Raw genomic sequence first — 16,662 nt, forward strand, 5'->3', positions numbered from 1 at the left:
ACAATCATCTCTAGCACAAATCTTACACAACATATCATTGTTGTTTTTTGTATGCTCACTGGATTAACGTATTGAATTTGTAAATTGGAATTAACTTGTTAGACCATCCCATTGTAAACTTTATAACTCCATAAAAATGTGGGTTCCATTAGTAACAATTGACATGCAAAAATAACAACCGGCTTTCTATTTAATGGGATATTGGGATTACGAGGTTACACTCTCTTCCATTTGATTGGATTCAAGAGGAAGTGATGAAACCACTCAATTTCGGTGGCTTCAACAGAAAGACTAAAAGAGAAAGGAAACATTATGAGTTAAAAATTGATATAATAGTTTCAACGCAAAAGAAAAGTGAGATTTAAAATTGTTTTTTGTCAAGTGATGTTGGTTTTATCAAAAGTATATACAATTAGGGTTGTTTAGAAGGTGATTAGTCTAGATGTCATCGGAATTTGTTGATTTTGGTTATGAATGGGTGGAGACTTGATGCAAATTGTCCAACCCCACAACCGTCCCAAGTAGCTATTAGTTTTGTCCGGAAGCTCTTAATCATTCAAAATTATAGAGTAAAAAAAAATGTAAAAGGTGAAACTTTTATGGATCCCCTTGTAATATAATTTTTGCGATGATACATGGAACAATAGACGAAACATGTTAAAATTCAAGTTCTGTTATGTTTTTGAAAACAAAATCTTACAAGCAAACATTAATTCAACTGTCATCTAGAAATTCTACAACACAACTCTATGATATGATTGGAGTGAATAGCCTCCAAGGACGTATTTTTGAAGTGTTAGATAAAATGAGGGCTGATCTTGACATTGTGAAAATCTTATGAACAAAACTTCCACCGTAGTTAATCAACAAGAATTTTAAAAGGCACCCACCCTTCAACTCGCAAAGAGAGATCTGAAGCTCCGAATGAGATCTTTTTGAGGGGTTAGATGGAACCGAATGTGACCTTAACATTTTAGATTTTAGTATTAAGGTCAAACACTCGATTTCATATTACCCAATAAAAAGGATAAAACGTTGTAGCTTCACAAAGCAATCACGCAAAACACACGTGACCGTAAGATCCCTGGGACACCGGGATGGTGCCGGCCTAAGGGAGCTCCGACGGTCAAGTCAGTAAGCTTGCAAGAGAAGTAATAGATGCTTGATTGATATCCTTGGAATGTTACCGTTGAGGAGAAATGTCGGAGTTTAGGCACGACTTGCAGAGTGGCCGGAGCTCGATCTCTACGGATTTACTAACTTGATTGGAGAGAGATTATGACAACCTATGAGGTTTGTCCTCGAATGAGGCAGCCCTAGTGAGGTTGGCCTTGTTCGAGGGGTATGTATCGTAAACAAATGAAGTGAAAAGCCCCAGGGGCCTGACCTAGTAAATATTCACGTGGGTGAAGTAAAGAAAGTCTGACTTCCAGGAGAGATAAAGTAGCTTGTCTACTTTGATCGTTAGGAGAACGAATGGATAGGTCGTCCTTCCTTGGTGGAACAGTCACCTGGTCGCCCAAGAGAGAGAAATGTAGCTCGCTCTTCCTTGGTCGTCAGGTCGCCCAGGAGAGAGAAATGTAGGTCGCCCTTCCTTGGTCGTCAGGTCACCCAGGAGAGAGAAATATAGGTCGCCCTTCCTTGGTCGTCAGGTCGCCCAGGAAAGAGAAAATATACAGACCCTTGATAAACTCATGCACCCAGGCCGGCCCAAGTGTTTAGGGGGCCTAAAGCGAAGTTAAAATTGGGGCCCTTTTATGTATAATGAGAAGTAAAAACAGAAATCCTAATAGTCTTTGAAGAGGAATTAAAATTTTGATCACCTGAACACGAACCATATTCTTAATAGCTGAGCTACATTCTAAACTTCGCAAAAGTTTTACTTAAAATATTGATAAAAAGAAAGAGACCGGACTAGTCTATAAGTACTAGATTACGAACGAACACACAAGTAGTATTATCAATTAGGGATTGATCTAATGCTACAACATTTTTAGTTCATATTTGAAATAAATGTAAAACTTGTAACCGACATGCACATAATTTTTTTTAATACAATCACTTTTCAATTATGTGTGTTAACTATATTTTAATTTTCTAAAAGCACACCACATATATAAAGTTGTCTTGTTTGAAGTGTGCTTTGCCCTTCAAAGATGAAAAATAATTTATTGCCAATTGGTTAGTTTGTTGACAACACATTAAGTTTAGACCAGGAACCCCACAAAATTAGATGAACCTAAAGATTACTTTAATGTAGAGGCACGTTTATCAATTTAAAATAAAACATTATTTGATTTCCCTAACTTAGGCCCTAGGTCTATTATAAAAAACATTTTTATTGAAAATCAGTTGTACTAGAGAAATTAGGTACACATAAATGATTTTTTTAGTTGATTTAGATACATGGTATAAGTGAACAAAATCATGAGGCTTATATAACGACATTTTATAAGATTGATATATGGTGTGGACAACCTAATATTGCATATCTAAGTTTTTCAATGTGATGCAGGGGCACCCGACGTGGAGACTATTTCCATGACCAAACCCGGTCATGGACCAACCGGCCAGAGAGAGTAGATTTAGGAAGTCCTTATTTTAGTATAATTATTAGATAAATTAGGTTTAGGAAATTATGCTATTTTAATATTCCCAATAATTGGAAAGGTCCATATTTGAGTCTAGTTATTTAGGCAGTTGCAGTATTTTAATTATTTAGGAAGTCTAATTCAAGTCTATCTAGGAAAGTCCAGAATCCTATAAAAGGATGTCTAGTTTGTCTATTATTCACAGATTGAGAGAAAACCCCCATTGAAGTTTTAATAAAGTTGAGTATTTAGAGTTATTTGATCTTTATTTTCATTGTTCTTATTTAGTTATTCATCTCTTTTAATTCCGCTGCGTTTCTACATCAAGTGGTATCTAGAGCCAGAAATTTTTTTTCATCACCATGGTTAACACTACTATCACCGCTACACCAACTAAGGAGAAAACACCAACCTTTACATCTGAATGGGACAACATTAAAGAAGGTTTATCTGTAGGTAGAAAGTTGGAAGAAGGTTTCAAGGAGTACAAGAAGGAAACAACAGAAAAATTCGAACGAATCGATCAACGTTTCGATCAACTCACCGTACCATCAACAATCTTTCAAAGCAACTCAAAGGTATGTGTATCAATCAACCCTCTTCCCACACTACAAACCCGTTATCTATCGGTTCCATTCCACCACCGATCCTCACAACCACTTCACACCCTACCCGGTTTTCACCTATAAGCTTCCCTACCGATACCAACATACCCCTCTTCGGTCACACCGTTAGCAATCCTTGCCCAATTACACCTCCACCCTTCATCACAAACAACCCAACGACTCCTACAGTAAAACCAACAACATACCCCTCTTATAACATTACACACTCAACCAACCCCAACACCCCACAACCATCATCGTTCTCCTTCCCAAATTCCACCATAAACCAAAACCGATCACAAACCGAACCCTACCTCCTAACCGAACATCATCACTACTCACCATCACCCGAACACCGAATCCCAACCAACAACCAACACACCAACAGTGGGCAACAAACCCAACCTATCGGTCCCTCACGTCCTTTCCCATCGTATATCGACCCTCACACCCAACACCCGTTTACCCGAACCGACACCAATCCTCTTTACCAACCAAATCCCTACCTCCCAAACCAACAACCCGACAACCACCATTACCCCCAAACTCGCGACACAACACCACCACCTAACCAGCCCTATCAACTCTGAGAACTCCCTAACACCACTCGACCCCAAGTTACCGAACCAACCTTACCGTATCACCTCCAAACCGATCCTCACCAAACTCCACTTAACCGAGACCCATACCAGCCGATGACCCGAAACCGTGAGACCAACCTAAACCCTACCCAAACCCGAGAAACAAACACACCATTCCACCGTACAACCACCCAAACCCAACGACAACCGATTGTTTTTCAATCCCCTAAAACCGATCTCGAACACCATCATCAACAAACCGAAACCGATTGTCCCCATCCAAATTCTTCTTACCGTATTTGAATGGAAGTACCATCATATGATGGTTCGATAAATATTGAAGATTTCTTGGATTACGTCTCTAGACTCGAGATTTTTTTTGATGTCATGCAAGTTGAAGGTCCTGAACAGGTACGTTGTGTAACTAGTTACTTATCTAAAACTGCTCTTACTTGGTGGAAACAAGAATCTGAAAATCGTCGTTTATTACACCTACCTCCTATTTCTTCTTGGTTAGAATTGAAACCATTAATGTTCTCCCGTTTCCTCCCTCCGGACTATGAGAACCAATTATGTGTTGATTATTTACATTGCCGCCAAGGAAGACGTTCCGTTGAGGAATATGCTTCGGAATTCCAAAGACTAATTACAAGACTTAATCTCCCAGATTCAGAGTCAATGAAAGTAGAAAAATTCAAGGACGGACTTCAGAATGATATTAAAGATTTGGTTAATTTAAGAGCTTTTAATTCGGTTTCTAAATGTATTAGTGTAGCTCGGTCTTTTGAATCAGATTCACGTTCCATTTTCCGAGGACACAGTACGAGAAGTCAAGCAGTTCGAACTATACCGGATGAATTAGATCAATCCAAACAGGCGGAGGACGGTACTAAATCACTACCAGATAATCCTTATAAAAAACCTCCACCAGTTAAGTGTTATCGTTGTTTTGAAACAGGCCACTATTCTAATGCTTGCCCCTCTCGAGGTAAAGCAAATATTGTAGAAAAGAAATCAGATTCAGATTCAGAAGAAGATCAATTGGAACGAATTAACACTATTCCTGACAACGGTGATCGAGTTATGTTACTCACTCGGAGAGTTCTTTTCACACCTGTTAAGAGGAATTTATCTCAACGAAAGAATTTGTTCGTTACACGGGGAACAGTACTGAATAAAGTGTGTACTATTGTAATTGACAATGGTTGTGTAGAGAATTTAATTTCTACCAAGCTGGTCAATTTCTTGGGTATTCCTACAATGATTAAATCAAACCCGTATAAAACCACTTGGATTCAGTCGGGTACTACTACACGGGTTGATCAAAAGTGTACTATTACTCTTTCTATTGGTTCTTCTTATTTATCTACAGTTAATTGTGATGTCACCGATATGGATTTATGCCACATCATATTAGGACGTCCATGGCAATCTGATGTTGATGCCACTTACCGTGGTCGTTTGAATGTTTATGAGTTTCCATGGAAGAAGAAGATCGTAACATTATTGCCAATTGAAGATGGATCGGAGGAATTACATTCTCTTCAAAAACGGTTCGGGACGAACCTCTTGAGGGAAGGGGATGCTGATGCAGGGGCACCCGGCGTGGAGACTATTTCCATGACCAAACCCGGTCATGGACCAACCGGCCAGAAAGAGTAGATTTAGGAAGTCCTTATTTTAGTATAATTATTAGATAAATTAGGTTTAGGACATTATGCTATTTTAATATTCCCAATAATTGGAAAGGTCCATATTTGAGTCTAGTTATTTAGGCAGTTGCAGTATTTTAATTATTTAGGAAGTCTAATTCAAGTCTATCTAGGAAAGTCCAGAATCCTATAAAAGGATGTCTAGTTTGTCTATTATTCACAGATTGAGAGAAAACCCCCATTGAAGTTTTAATAAAGTTGAGTATTTAGAGTTATTTGATCTTTATTTTCATTGTTCTTATTTAGTTATTCATCTCTTTTAATTCCGCTGCGTTTCTACATCACAATGTCATGATCATTTAAAGTATCACATTGAAAGAACAAACAGCCATATGAATTTGGACGCAAATAATTTCATATAACAAAATATAATCAATTCGAACAAATTCATTTTTTTTGACATGTAACTAATATATTTTTACGTTACAGTGTTGAAGGAAACTAAAATGAACTAAAAACATATGAATATAATAATGTACTAAAAAGTAAGGGGACGGGGAGTCGAACTCGTGACCTCTTGAGGAGCGTAAAGACAAGTACCATGAGAGCTAATTTTGTTGCTCGTTATTTTGTATATGATTTTTTTTATTAAAGGCGAAAGCAGGTTGGGGCCCTAGTAAATACCATAGAAAGATGAGGCCCAAAGCCACCACTTTAGTGGCTTTGAGCATAGCCCGACCCTGCATGCACCTGACAAGGGTCCTGTACTCTTGATAACTTCCTGTATCTCGTCTTTGGTAAGACCAAGTACCTCGATGGATGATAAGCTCGTGTATCCTCAATGAACAATACTTGATAATGCCCTGTATTTTGGTGAAAGGAAGGAAGCAGGACTATGCAATGGAGCGACACCTTGTTTAAAAACAAGACTTTATGAGAGAGAAAGTAGTGGGTTGTGCTGTATCTGATCTAATGTTTGGGTTTCGGGTGTATTCGTTGATCGCTAGATGATCTTGGAATGCTTAACAGTGATGTCAAATGACTATGGGTATGTTCGGCGATAACCAGATGATCTCTATCATCTTCTTCTCGGCCAATTTATAGTGTTGATGATCGATTGTCACCTGGTGGTGAGTTGTCGTCTTTAATGTGGTAACGCATGAAGCTGTCACCATTAATACGGATATTGTAACCCTTCAACGGGTATATTTGGGATCTTGAATGACTGTAACGTCCCTCCAACAGATACACGGAGGGAGGTCTGCTGAGGAGGTGAGGGTTGGCCTCTTTATCCAGGGCTGGATGCGCTTTCGTATTTTGGCGTTACTTCGGGATGCCCAAAGATAAATGGGTCGGGCCCATTAGCCATTAATTCATGGGCTTGCTCACTATGTAAGCCCATTAATCGTGGATTTCTGCGGGCGCTTCTGGTGACGCAATTTGGCCCATACAATTTGTCCCCTACTCTTTAAGTTGACAGTGTGCAGAAACTTAGAGAGTAGTTTGAAGTCGTAGAGACTGATTCGCAGTTCGATTCCCCTGCATGCGCAACCCTGTTCGTGTCCCGTGGGAACTTATCTATGAGTAGTGTCGCGTGTATCGAGTCAATTTGGATTGCTCTGGAGAAGAGATATCGGAGTGATCCGACAAAAAATTTAAGTGTCCTTGATTCTTTAAATTACCGGTTGAGGGTTTGTTAATTGACATATAAATTGAGGTGATGGCGACATTTATATGCTTTCAGAGGAAATTTAGAACAGTTAATGATGATAATCAAAATCGTCTTGATGAAATAGACGTGTTCGATATAATAGCGGCAAAATAGTATTTTAGTCCAGGTGTCACGGCCTTTTTGTCCCGTTAGGTCGACCCAGCATATTATGCTCAAAGACACGCTTCGATAGTGCGGAATATCAAATCCTGACGTGTCGTGCGGCGTCATGTACTCCCTCCTAGTACATAACCAGCCTTCCCGAACATATTCGGAGCATCTCGACTATCAAGTCACCTTGGTTCCCAACCAATAATGCGGCATGACACCAATGTGTCCCAACCTACGAGCATAGCTCGAGCCGTCCCGTATAACGCTTCCTTGAGTCATAGACTCTCGCCCACTATAAAGGATACCAACATATGTGCGGAGCACACCAAGCCGCATATGCGGATCTTGCCATCTAGTCTCAAGCATCCGACACCTTATCATCTCGGCTTACCATCCGGACATTGGGCATAGGAGCATCCATCTCTAATAAGCTACCTTATGCCCAACATAGCACATCAAGGCTTGGCCCCTTGAATAGCTCAATCCTCCTTATGGAATATGCTAGCACGACGCACGCCTCGCCATGGCATGAGAACATGTAACACGACTTCCGAAGGAACCCGCAGTCACCTATCTCCAGGTACTGTTCCGAGCCATTTCCTATGACAAGGGAACCCGTGCAATATGCTTCTCTCGCATACGCTAGGCCGGCCTCATGGGTTGCGCCACGAGGATGCTCACTTTCGTGCATACCATGCTAAGATGGGCGAGCTCCCATCCACGAGGTCTTGGCATATGCTGGATGCATATGAGGAAGGGAGACCACCCCCTCCTCAGGTGCAAACTTCTTGTTTTGCCTATTTCCACAAGGAAACATCAATCCTTTTAACCAGGCATACTCTCGTCCAAATGACCCTTTGTATCCTTGACAAAGTCTTGAATGCCACGGATGTCCCCGTGCATGGCCTAAGGAAGCTTGCTGGCACTCTTGCCCTACTTCGACCTCGTCTTCGGCCCTACGGCCTATATGCTCTTACGTGCTATCCTATCACTCGTCACGCCATATGCATGCTCAAGAATATGGACGTGACACAGGGACTTAGAAAATATCATAAATTATGTAGGTTTAGATTTTTTTTTTTTGGTATACTCGGGGTGCCCAGAGCAAACATCAGGGTGCTCCGGGCGGAACACCCTTCCATCAGTGTGCTGTGGAAGCACGCTGATGGCATGGGAAATGGACTGACTTCTCTGTCCGTTTGCTCATGCACGGACTGACTTTTAAGTCCGTTTTTTTTTGAAAAAATAAAAAATAAAGGGGACGTGAATCGCACTAATTTAAGATTACCTTCTATCAATGATCATAAAATTATTCAACAAGGAAGGCTGTTTCGTGGGACGGACAATTTGTTGGATGGATTAACCTAATTAATACCGGTCACTTTGCAGTCTCTTCAGGCGAGGTTGCTCTTCTTTATTTTTTGTTTGGATCGACATGCGAGAATCCTTCATTCATTCCCCTCGAGTGCTAGTTGTTAATGTATGTTAGCAATTTGAACCATTGCCTTGGTTCAACCATTGCCTTGGTTGAATTAAAATTAAAAGAGACACATCCCTAGGATCATGTCTCTCCATATAGATGTCTCTCCATATAGTCACAATCATCTCTATATATACATAATCCAGATTTCATTTTAGATATAGAAAAATCAATTAGTTTTCTGAGTTTAGAGTTTGCATTAGAAGTCTAAGGAGTTAAGAGAGTTCTCTACTTATTTGGTTCGAAGTTTCTTGAAGAACGAAGTGCTGCGCTTCAAGAAGGTAAGACTGTTTTATCCTGGGAGATGATTCGTATATACAACCCGACTTAGCACCATTGCGGGACGAATAATGTCTTAAGGAGAGAGTATCCAATACTCGACTCGGTCATAAAACTATTACTCCCTCCGTCCCATTTTGTTTGGTTGTTATTCTTTTTATGGATGTCCCAAAATGTTTGAGCACTTTCCTTTTATAACATTCATTTAATTATTAAAATGATGAAACTTCTAAGATTACCCTTTAGTTTGAATACCATTCAAAGGTTCTAATTGGTTCTACGCTCTTACCAATGTTGTATTTAATGAAATACTCTATATTAAATGAGGGTAGTTTAGGGAAAGTCTTTATATTTGTCAACAATAAATATCATTCCTTAATAAGTTGAATTCCCCAAAACTACAAATAAAATGGGACGGAGGGAGTACTTGTTATTCTACTTACTTGATTATATAATTTGTCGAGCGGAATCATTATCGAATTGTGTATTCGAGAAGGACAATTAACCTAATTAGTCCAACAATGTAATCATAGGTGCTTCGCTCCGTCGAGTGTCAACTTAGAAGCTTTGCTCCGCCACATGTTTAACGGAGGCCGTGTTGGGATATGGTGGTGTCTACTAATGTCGTATAAGCGGAATCTCAGACATCACATGTCTTGACATTAGTATGTTCCAAGATCATCATGCATAAACTAGCAATTAAACTAATAATAGATAGAAGATTACCTTAATCGCTACTTCCCTCGAACTATTCCAATAGATTAAGAAGACCAAGAGCTCCATTCATCGCTCCTGTACTTGGGACACCGAATGGTGTATTTAATCTCCCTCCTTGAAATCTTGCTAGAACTCAAATGGTGGTTTGATAATAAGAAGACCTTCTTCTTGCTTGACTAGTTGATAGCTTGGGAATTAGCTCACATTCTCCTCTCTACTTGATGTGGTAGAGTAATAAAGCTTAGAGAGAAATTCAACACCTTATTCTCTGCCCTAAGAGTCTTTATGTAAAACCCTTATAAGAATCCACCTCCAATTAGGTTTCCTAAAAGGCCCTTTAGAATAAGATTTAAGGGAATTGTCGAAATTAGCAACTATTGATATTTTCTCAATTACCAGAGGAGGTGACGTCTAAACCCAGCCAAAATTGGCAGATTTAATGTTCCTAACATAAGGAAACGTCCCTCCAAAATCAACCCAATCCGAGCCCTAAAAGTGCCCGAATCGGTTTAGGCCCAAAACCCCGTTTTCGGGCCTTTTTGCTATCTTTTGCCTAATTTCTCTTAAGGCCTGTGGGATATGTTTATGAGACATTCCCATGGTTATATTACACTCCCACTAGTCATATCATCCGATTAAATACCCATTCTTATGTGTAACCGGATGTAGAATCCTATCGAAGTTCGTCGCGAATTACTTCGTAATTCGACGATCGTAGTTGGGTTCTAGCATAAACTCTACGACCCCTAAATCAATCGGACTTGATGATCTTCTTCATCAATTGTCCTAGCCGAAAAATTGCTCGCATTGCAATCTTGGTCGAAGGGCATCTCCTTCAATACCTTCAGACTCCCACTTGGACTTAGAACAAGTGCAATGCTCGATTCCCGTGTCAATTTGTATCTCATCTGATACGTCATGTCATTCAGACTTTCTTGATATCCGAGTACAACTGTAAAAGACAAACGATTAACTTCTTATCCGTTTGGAGCATGGCCACGCATTTTCAGTTGTCAACTCATCAAGTGGTCTTGAGACACTTTGTACCTAATGTGATTAAGATGATTCAATCCATTCTTGCGCTCCCACTTAACTTCATGTCTATCCTGTCCTTCCCAGTATCCGCCTTTATAACCTCCTTTTATGGCCCGGCGTTTAACGGAACCAAAGTCGGACACTCCTTACATAAGATGAGTGGAACACTCATGTTTTGAGGAATCTCTCCAATTTTGTCTTATTGAGAAGCGTTTGACGTTCATCACAAGTGATGTACTTCTCATTAGAGGGTTATCCAGTGTATAAACCTTTTACACACCCACGTAGTCGACTTGAATACTCCTATTCAATAGCCCATGAAACTGCGCTATATTGTCGATCTCACGTGCTAGTCTTCCTTGGTCGTTGTTGTCCATGCGACGACCTGGACTAGGGAGATGATAATAAATATTCCAAGTTCACTTAATAGGGTTTCATTCATAAGATCACGTATCTGACAAACCTATTCGGAATGTTTTATTATCTGTGGACTGTCATTTAAATACTAAACCAAATTTAGACGATTGTGAAATAATTAACTTATTTCCGATAACGAGAGTTTGTAAATCTGAGCCTCTTTCGTAAAAACTCCTTTTATCTGCTCAATTTTACTTGTCGAGGTTTATTCAAAATATACCTCGTGCCTTAGACTTGTGTCTGAATCTCATACTTTGTCTTAGGTGACAGTTTAGTTTGACTACCGATGTAGTCTGTTTTAAACTTTGCTAATTATCAATTAATTTGAAGGTTGGTTCCTTCAACTTTGATAATTGCTAGTAATTCTTTACTAGTATTAAGGCTTTTATTCTTTATGTAGTTTTTGCAAAAGTTCCCGGCTTAAACACTTTTAGCCTACTTTCCTTCCATGTCTGGAAGTTTGCTACGTTGGCTTGTTTCAACTTTTGTACTACTTCATCCTTTAGCCTTCTAGGATGTTTCTAAGTAGTGTTTCGGTTTTCCAATCCGAATTTGGATATTTAAATGCTAATCATGTCCAACATGATTGACTTTATATTTTGAACATAAATGTCTCTCTCATGCGTGCTTGCTCATCGGTGTCTTTTAGACTCCGAGTTTTGCAACGCTCTTTATCATGAGTTTTTGGGTCGAAATTCTTTTAGACTTTTCCGAGTCTCAGATTTTTGATTTTCGATCTCAAGCGTCTCAGCGTACTGAGTCTTTATAATCCTATCATCTTTTGATCTATGCTTATAGATCTTAGATGCCCAAAATGGCATTTTATCCTTGTATGTGGTCCTTTTACTAAGTCAGTTTGTTACTATTATACAATATCTTATGTTGTACTCAATCTTTTGTATGTACTCTGCATACAGACCCGGAAGGTTTATTATTCCCACTTACCTTCTTGAAATTTCGTGATTCAAGAATTTCTTCATTCCTCAAGAATCAAAACTACTTTGATTACCTCTGTGAATCGAAGATTTTGACTCTTGCGTGCTATAATTCGTCGATGGATTCTTGAAGCATGCGTTTGGACATAACTGGACTGAAAGAATTTTATTCCTCTTGTCTAGTTTCGAGAAACTCGAATGTTTCCATCCTTCTCAGTTTTTTACTCTGGAAAACTAATTTAGGTCTTCCGTTGACTTAAACTATCAAGCTACTGTAGGGTTACGTATGTATCTAATACACTATCTAGTGTTTATTGCGAAAATCTCAAACATCTATATGTTAACACTAAACATCCAGGATCGATATTTACATGACTAATCAATGAACTAGAATGGAAAGAAGATTACCTTAATCGCTTTCCCACGAACAAAATTCCGACTAGATTCGGAAGATCAAGAACTCCAACTGTAGTTCCTGTACTTAAGACATCGAGTGTATGACTTGAACTCCCTCCTTTGAGTCAGCTAGGACCTTCTTGAAGGTTGAGATGAAGGACACTTTCTTCTTGACTAGATAACCGAGAAAACTCCTTTTTCCCTTTCTTGCTTTTTCTCTCTTGAAAAACTCTCTTAACCTTGCTCTTTTGATTGCATACATAATTATGTCTAATGAGGTCTATTTATAGGGAACATAGTGTAAGAGTTTGTCCCAAACTAGGATTCCTGAAATATCTCACTTAAGACATATCCTTAGAAGCCCACATAAAACCAAACTAGGGCTTATGGTGTGGCCGGCCCACTTAAGGGTCTAGCCGGCCATGTGCTGGCCGACCCCTTTCTAAGGTCGGCCATCACATGGCCGACCCCTTTATGGGCACTCCCGGGCCTCCCTTTTAGCCCGGGTTTATGTACACTTGTCCGGACTCTTTCGAACACTAAATAATGGATACAATCCACTTATTTGCCACTTTATATCTAGCCAATCTCTCTCCGTTCAAACCATCACTCTTATGTGTAACCCTTGTAGGATCCGGTCTATATTAGCCGCGGATTACCGAAGTCATCCGACGATCGTAGTTGGCTTCTAGCTAAGCATTACGACCCCTAATTCGACCGGACTAATGATCTTCCGTATAAGGTCATTATGATCCTATTCAAAAAATCGTACGCATTGCCATCTTGGTCAAAGGACATTCCCTTATAAGGATACCATTCCTTCGGACCAAGGGAATATATATGGATTCCATGATGATTTTGGCTTCTAGCAAAATCTAGAGTCAGTTTCCGGCTCTGCGCAGGTCTTTTAACTCTTCAGAAATAACCTTTATCTTCTGAATCTTTGAGGTTACTTTTGACCTTAAGGGCTTTTGAACTACAATTTGGAATACTCTCAGTCACTAGAGAGTTCTCCTGCGAATTAACATTCGCTTTAGTGCGGTAGGTTTTTAAGATCACATCATTACCTCTTCCTTTACCGAGCAACCGCGGTTTACTGTCTTTCAACAGTTTTGTTGCTCTTGGTCGAATTTAATCGGCCTGTACAAATTTCCATTATTGTTCTTCATGATTCTTCATGATTTTTCTCAAGCTCGAATTAATTCGATTTATACTTTTCTCCCACCTATTCTTGTAATAATTAGTACTTTTCTCCCAGAACACTAGGTATGCTAATTACTATAAGAATACTATCATGAACAACAAACACTTTGTTCTCTTGATTGTTTGGGGAAAAAGCCCAAATTTCTTTTAAAGAAATTGCGTCAGATTTCAGCTAATTTTTGTATCCTTGTAAAACGCTTATATACAAGGTTTAGCCTTTTAGACGGTGTAGGTTATGTGTGCGAACAATTGTTTCTAGAATATATCCCAAAATATTCGGAAGACTTGGCTTAAACCCATCATTGATCGGATCATGCATAGCAGTGTTCGATTACTCCCACTGAATCCACCATCCTCAGATATGTTTCATGGAGCGAGTTATGAAACGCTTTCTCAAATCCTTTGATGGTTATCAAGTGTTTGACTCAAGTTTTCACCACTCCAATCTAATCGGATGGCTTAAACTCTCTTGTCAAAGTGATTCTTTACTTCGGTTTGTACTTTGTTTGAATCTTTCAAACATTCCGACTTACAGTTTATGATTTGTACGTTTCCATACTTCATGAAGTTGTCAGAGTACGTATTGAAGTTTCTTTTGTTTAGCTTCTACAAGTAAACTTATAGGTCTGGATAACAGCGTATGAGTCCTAATAGATTACTAGTCTCTATGCCTTTTGAAAAGGGCGACTTTGTCAATTAGTCCTTAAAACCCAATTGACAATGCTGAAGTTATTGAGTTTGAATCTCTTGATATCAGCCATTATCAATGTTAACCTTCAGTTAATTTTACCACTGGTTTCTAGAAGAACAAAATAACTACTATTAAGTTCTAAGCTAGATCAGTGTCTAAAAGAAGACTTCGATCCCTTTCAGCATCCCTAGCATTACTGCTTCTACTCCCTCTTGGATCTTTACTTCTTTTAGTCAAGTATGTGATTCCCTTGATCTTTACCGAGCCGCACATCTGGTCTTAAAATACCTGATGAAGGAAATTTACGATACTTGTTTTTAACTTTGTTAACAAGGATATTGGAATCAGAATTCATAATTCCATTCCCTTTGTCCTCCAGGTGCTAAGGGTAGTTTTCTCTTAAATGGTCTTACCATTGTTTGGAAACATTCATAGTATTGAGGAATACTCTTAATCATGTACTCAGCAACTGCTTGCCTTTTCTTTGATCAAATGTTTTTCTCACTTGACTGACCCTTTGCCCCTTTGAATCTCAAGAAACACTTTCTTAGATTCCTTTTACTAAATCTCAAGAACCTTTCTTAGATTTGATATTCCCGTGTGTTCTGCTCAGTTGTTCGTAACAATCTGAGTGACTCATCTAAGGTCTTATCTATCTTTGTTCAATCGACATTGAATTGGTTGATAGATGAATTCTGTTGTCTTCCATTAGGATGACTTTCAGATTGCCTTGGATGTCTCGTACCTCTCCATTTATGACTTTTGTAGGAATCTCTTCCTTAGTTTGTCTTGATGGTCTAGCTAGCATCCATTACTCTTTTAAAGAGAATGTTATATGATTGCTTGCAAAAGGCTTTTGACCTTCTTCGGTATGAGTCAACATTGGGATTGGGCATTCTATTACACTTTCCATTTGAATCAGAGAACTATTCTCGGATTCATTCTTCCATTCTAGGAAGTTGATCAACACCTCCATTAGGTGTGATTCAATGTTGAACTTCATCTTAAAAAGTACATAAAGAATTGCAAAGTTTTAAACTCGTTATCGTTTTTGAAAAACATTAGTTTTCCCACATTATTCAATATAAAATCGTCCCTGATTGAATAACTGATTCCAAGACCCCAGTTCTTCGGAGTAAAGCGGACTATGGTCCTACCCTTTAACTCCGTCGTTCCGGGTGAGCGAACTACTTCACTGATCATACCTTATGACTCTTGGTTGATAGATTTCATTGATGAATGACTAATCTATCCTTTTGCCTCGAGGATACAAAACTCTTTTGCTGATCTCGTTGAGTAGAACCATTTAGACATGTAGGCCTCTTCTATAGGCCTACCCGAATTGTCCCAAGGTAGAGGAGGTACTCTGCTAAGGCCGACCCACCTTCCTCGAACAAGGGCGCAACGAGTGTCTTAATTTAGATAGACACTTTACTCAAAATTGCTTTTAGGGACTTTTACGCTAGTCTGGCGTTTGTTATAGTGAACTATTTAGCCTAACTAACATCCACAACGTAAAGCTTAATTAAGTAAGTAAATACGCGCGAGAAAGTAAATCAAGCAGACATGGATCCTAGTATGGCCCCTAACCTAGAAGATCTAATCTCCTTTGGTTTTCTTCTTGTTTCGCCTTTTGGTTCGTCTTTGATCGCCATCATTGAACCTCCATTGATTTCTCCCACTCGCCTTTGGATTCCATCCTCGAGTTTCTTTAATGGACTCATAGACCCTAAACTCTAATTACAAGACTCTAACGATTCGCAGATCGTATAAACTTGAAATTAAAATTAATTACAAATTATGCACCCATCCGTGCTTAAAACAAGAATAAAGAAACAAATCTATGACCATACTAGTTTCCCGCATTCACATCACATGCATTCATATAATATATGAAGGCTAAGAATTATATATGCATTATAATTCGGGAGATACTTTTGTCGACATCCCATGGCACATTACGGACCTTAAGTCTAAATTCGAAGAATTCGACTAATGGTGCGTTTCGGTTTTATCTTTTATGATTTCTAGAATCAACTTTAAGAAAAACTCCATTTTGGGTTTTGAAAAGCCCGGGTCAATTTCGGAAAAAATCGGTTTGATTGTTAATGATTGCACAAATCAATTTTAAGAAAAACCCGTTTTGGCCTTCCGGATGGCCCGAAATAATTTTGGCAAAATTTGGGTGGAATCAGGAGAAAATTTGGACAATACTCCCACTCGAATCATGGTCCCTTTTATGATCTAAAAAAGCCCGG

This window comes from Eschscholzia californica, unplaced genomic scaffold (assembly GCF_041429995.1).
Source record: "Eschscholzia californica isolate CP2 unplaced genomic scaffold, dmEscCali1.0.p SCAF_1, whole genome shotgun sequence".
NCBI classification, from domain to species: Eukaryota; Viridiplantae; Streptophyta; class Magnoliopsida; order Ranunculales; family Papaveraceae; genus Eschscholzia; species Eschscholzia californica.